General features: G+C 42.8%; 1 pseudogene; it reads right to left on the minus strand.

The window, feature by feature from the left end:
* Nucleotides 1-3,080: 3,080 nt before the first annotated feature.
* On the minus strand, nucleotides 3,081-5,664 carry LOC123099538 (uncharacterized; annotated as a pseudogene).
* Between the last annotated feature and the right edge of the window lie 203 nt (nucleotides 5,665-5,867).

Genomic DNA, 5,867 nt, shown 5'->3' on the forward strand with positions numbered 1-5,867 from the left:
GCCTAAGCACCGCTACGATATGACCGAGGTGGATTATGGTGGAGGGGGGCACCGCACACGGCTAAAAGATCAACTGATCAACTTGTGTGTCTATGGGGTGCCCCCTCCCCCATATATAAAGGAGTGGAGGAGGGGGAGGGGGGCGGCCTCCTAGGCGCGCCCCAAGGGGAGTCCTACTCCCACCGGGAGTAGGACTCCAACCCTTCCAAGAGTAGGAATAGGAGGGAAGGAAGGAGGAGAGAGGGGGAAGGAAAAAGGGGGGCACCGCCCCCCTTCCTTGTCCAATTCGGACTAGAGGGGGAGGGGGTGTGCGGCCTGCCCTGGCCGCCCCTCCTCTTCTCCACTAAGGCCCAATAGACCCATTACACTCCCCGGGGGGTTACCCCCCGGTACTTCGGTATTTGTCCGAACTTACTCGGAACCCTTCCGAAGTCCAAACATAGTCATCCAATATATCGATTTTTATGTCTCGACCATTTCGAGACTCCTCGTCATGTCCGTGATCATATCCGGGACTCCGAACTACCTTCGGTACATCAAAACACATAAACTCATAATACCGATCGTCACCGAATGTTAAGCGTGCGGACCCTACGGGTTCGAGAACTATGTAGACATGATGGAGACACATCTCCGGTCAATAACCAATAGCGGAACCTGGATGCTCATATTGGCTCCTACATATTCTTCGAAGATCTTTATCGGTCAAACCGCATAACAACATACGTTGTTCCCTTTGTCATCGGTATGTTACTTGCCCGAGATTCGATCGTCGGTATCTCAATACCTAGTTCAATCTCATTACCGGTAAGTCTCTTTACTCGTTCCGTAATACATCATCCCGCAACTAACTCATTAGTTACATTGCTTGCAAGGCTTATAGTGATGTGCATTACCGAGAGGGCCCAGAGATACCTCTCCGACAATCGGAGTGACAAATCCTAATCTCGATCTATGCCAACTCAACAAGTACCATCGGAGACACCTGTAGAGCACCTTTATAATCACCCAGTTACATTGTGACGTTTGGTAGCACACAAAGTGTTCCTCCGGTATTCGGGAGTTGCATAATCTCATAGTCATAGGAACATGTATTTGTCATGAAGAAAGCAATATACTAAACGATCAAATGCTAAGCTAACGGAATGAGTCAAGACAATCACATCATTCTCTAATGATGTGATCCCGTTAATCAAATAACAACTCATGTCCATGGCTAGGAAACTTAACCATATTTGATTCAACGAACTAGTCAAGTAGAGGCATACTAGTGACACTTAGTTTGTCTATGTATTCACACATGTACTAAATTTCCGGTTAATACAATTTTATCATGAATAATAAACATTTATCATGATATAAGGAAATATAAATAACAACTTTATTATTGCCTCTAGGGCATATTTCCTTCAGTCTCCCACTTGCACTAGAGTCAATAATCTAGATTACACAGTAATGATTCTAATACCCATAGAGTCTTGGTGCTGATCATGTTTTGCTCGTGAGAGAGGCTTAGTCAACGGGTCTGCAACATTCAGATCCGTATGTATCTTGCAAATCTCTATGTCTCCCTCCTTGACTTGGTCGCAGATGGAATTGAAGCGTCTCTTGATGTGCTTGGTTCTCTTGTGAAATCTGGATTCCTTTGCCAAGGCAATTGCACCAGTATTGTCATAAAATATTTTCATTAGACCCAATGCACTAGGTATGACACCTAGATCGGATATGAACTCCTTCATCCAGACTCCTTCATTTGCTGCTTCCGAAGCAGCTATGTACTCTGCTTCACACGTAGATCCCGCCACGATGCTTTGCTTAGAACTGCACCAACTGACAACTCCACCGTTCAATATAAATACGTATCCGGTTTGTGACTTAGGCGTTGTTTGGATAGTGAAGATTAGCGATAGGATTATAGAAAATGAGTTTTTAGCCGATTTCTAGGAAAACCCGTTTTACGTCAGTTTTTACGAATAACCAGTTTATAAATAACTACGTTTGGTATGGAAATTTGGAAAACTGGTCGGCCCAGTTCCTTGTTTGGATGCCCACGACCACTAGCTGCTCCTATTCATATTCTCCTCCCGTGAGTGACTCACTTTCCCCAAATCGCACACCATGGCCTCATCCATCCAAGCTCGTTGAGCTGCTGCTGCCCTCCGATTCCTCCTCCGCTCGCTCACACCGCTGCTCCCTCGTCTCGCCCGTTTAAGAATCCGCGCGCGGACGCCGGGTACGGCGCGCCTCCGCCGTCCTGGACACCGGTTGCTGCTGGACTCCCAGGTCGCTAGGTACACGCCGCCGCGCGCGGACGCCTACCACTACGCGCCTCCGCCCCCTGGATGTTGGTTGCTGCTCGCCTCCCCTCCCCTGGACGGCTAGGTCCCCAAGCGTACTCCGTTTCGTCGGCCGTCGACCCCGCACAAGCTCTACCTAGCGAGCGGTCCTGCTTCAGGTCAACGCACAGGCCTGCCTCCCCTCAACACCGGCCGTGCAGGCTGCACCGACATCAGCCTGTATCGGCGGCACCGGGGGCAGCAGGCAACTGTAGCGGATGGGGATTCCAAGCTAGCGGATGGGGATTCAGAGGAGCAGGTATGTTTGAGTATTTTCAAGTTTTGTACTAGTAAATTAACATGAACTACATCATGCACTTGACGAGAGAAGCTACAGTTATCTCCCTTTTTGGTTTCTTAGCACGTTTTCATGGTCTACATCACGCACTTGCGGAGAGTATACTACTTCATAACTGACAGGACTTAGCAATTAGCTACATATCTACTTGGTCCATTGAAGAATCTGGTGCGTAGGTACAAGGGGAACACTTGAATGTCACATAAAATGCACCAATTTGAAGTAGTTTATTGGTTGCTTTACTTGCTGAAAAGATTGGTAGACAATAACATTTCATCTTGTAGCTCCAGATAGAGAGAGGGAGAGGCAGAGGGTGAGAGAGAGAGATAGAGCATATAAGCCTATAAAAGAATGGGAAGTTCATGTCCATATAAAGAATTACAAGTTGCAACAATAATTATGCAGATATATCTGCAATTGAAGATGGAAAACAAATATTACAGTATTTAATCATCTTCTGGTTGAGCACTACGTTGTTGATATTTAGTCCACAACTCTCGGGCGATGGCAGCACGAACTCTCTCACCAGCAACTCTATCATCTTCTCTTGCTTGCCCATGAACTTGTTGATCACCATGGTCAGTATTTTGTTCTGTTTCCCCATGCTCATAAAGCTCAAATAGCTCATCAGGATGATTAACCTTCCTTATGAAGTTGTGGATAATGCAACAAGCCATACCAATTTTCACTTGAGTTCTGTATGGATAAGGAATTCCTCCTTTCCTACTTAGAATTGGAAAACGAGCTTTTAGAACACCAAAAGTTCGTTCAACAACATTCCGCAACTGTGCATGTAGATGGTTGAACAAGTCCTTCTCACTAGTATATCGCCGATTACTTCCACGAAAAGAAGCAATATGATAGCGATCTCCACGATACGGGGCAATAAATCTTGGAGTATTTGCGTAGCCTGAATCAACAAGGTAAAATTTACCTGCACATTAATTTCATATCAAACTCAGCATCTTTATATATATTGTAAATACACAAATAATTGTACTTTACCTTCAGGAACAACTAAACCCCCACTAGTCACAGCCCATCTTAGAACAGCTTGATCCGATGCAGAACCCTCCCATCCAGCAGCGACATAAGAGAATGTCATGTCAAATGACACTACTGCCATTACATTTTGAGACGGATAACCATGTCTGTTTCTATAAGGAGTTTGCTTATCAAGCCTGACTTTTGCCTCAATATGTGTCCCATCAATTGCTCCTAGGCAGTTCTGTTGGGATTTTTTGTTAGTCAAAAAATAAAGTTTAAATGGTGTCGACCTTCTATTTATGAAAATCATATGTAAAAGAGTATCTGCTTCTAATAGCAAACATACCTTGAAATATGGGTAGAATCTTGCGTCACCCAATATTTTTGATGGGACTTGATTGCTTGAATCTGTTATGCAAACATCACGCAAAGCATTTATGGCGTCTAAAACTTTGTTGAAGTGTCGGCTGATTGGTTCACCAGAATGCTGATATCTATCTTGGATGACACGGTTTCTAACATTGTGACCAATTGTATGTAGAAACATGAGTAGTTGTTCGTCCACTGTCATTCAATTTGTATCCTTAAGTAACTTCCTCTCGCACAAAGCATCCCGCAACAAGTAGAATGTGCGCTTCTCAAGATGAAATTGTTCATAAAATCTAACTGGATGTCCCTCTAAAAACTCTATTGTTTTCTGAGCACCAGTTAATATAGAAGTGTTGCGGGGCGTTCTGAATAACCTTGTGAACAACACATCGCGAAACAAGGACACTACAGAAATGTTATTAATAAGCACTTGCTCGGAATCAGAAAGTTCATCATCTGGCACATCCAAAATGTTCATAGATCCCTGCACGATTTGCACAGTTGACCATATCATCTCTGGATAATTGTTTTAAAATGTAATAGTGCTGAACCGGACAATGAACAATACCAAACTGAAAACAATATTTATTACTTCACACAAACTGACAAATATAAGTGAAATTGTTTTCTGAATCTTGTAAAGTGCGACAACGACTGGAATAAAATACTATGCTCAAAGGTGTATTACAAAAATTCTAAGGATCAAGAATCTAAAGCTTCCGCGTCTCTTCATCCATCTCAATGAAAATGGCCCGTTTATCACCATCTGTAAATGCCTTTACCGCTTTTAGTTTCTCTTTGGGATCTAGATTACTCATACTATTTAGTATTGCCATACAAGATTTAACCGAGTAAGCTTCAGTTTGTTGTGCTACTGTTTTGTTTGCTTCAGCAATGCTAAGTGATGCATCTGCAAGGCGATCAATTGCTATTATGGCATCATTGGCTGTCCATTTTTATCCTCTTTCAGTTTCCTTGGATCCACTTCCAGGGGACTTCTTTTTTTCTGGCTCAATGGTAGTTGACTTCTTGGTGAAGACACCAGGGGAAGCATTGATTTCATCAGAATCGATGTCATGTACTTCAACTTCCGTATTGAGATCAATTTGTGAAGATTTGGTCGTACATGTACCATCTTTTCCTTTGCTAGATACATCACCAGCTCCAGATGCTGTTGAACTAGCACATATGGCTTGAAGATCTATCCAACTAGGCCACACCTTATCTCGATATTCTTGGATAGCCTTATCCTTCTGCAAGTTGTTTAATTTTTTTTTAATAATAGGATATGGAAACTTTATATGAATTCTACTTGAACAAACTTACCTTAATTAGTTCTTCCCAAATATCTTCTGGAGCTTTTATCATTTTGTCATCGTCATCCCAACCAAATCCCGTGAGTTTTAGAAGTCTGTCCATGGTGCTGTAGCAACTCCTGTAGTACTTATGACGATTTTTCAGTTGTTGTAATTCAAGTTTTTCTACCCTTGAATCATTGAGTTGTTCTAAGATATCACGCCATGCTTTCTTTGTGTAACCTGTTCCTTCTTTTCCTCCATGTAGGCTTTGATCTTTTAATATATTCAGCAGTATTTTGTCCTCTGAAGATTTCCATACATGGCGCTTAGCTTTATCTGTGTTTTCCTTCTTAATTTTTTCCTTCTCATCATCCATATTTTTCTACAGAGGGGATACAAGAAGCAATAATGGAAGATGAGTCATTTGGTTCAAAAGGAATAAATCTACGAAGTGGAAGAAAATGAGCATGCCACTAATCTTTTGTTCATGCTATGACTGGACACTTGAATTTTTGTCGCTTGTCTGTCTAACGGGATGTTCACATCCCTTATCAGTTATTTTCCTAGGTTGCTGCCAAG

The sequence above is a fragment of the Triticum aestivum genome, chromosome 4D (genome assembly GCF_018294505.1).
Source record: "Triticum aestivum cultivar Chinese Spring chromosome 4D, IWGSC CS RefSeq v2.1, whole genome shotgun sequence".
In the NCBI taxonomy this organism is placed as follows: domain Eukaryota; kingdom Viridiplantae; phylum Streptophyta; class Magnoliopsida; order Poales; family Poaceae; genus Triticum; species Triticum aestivum.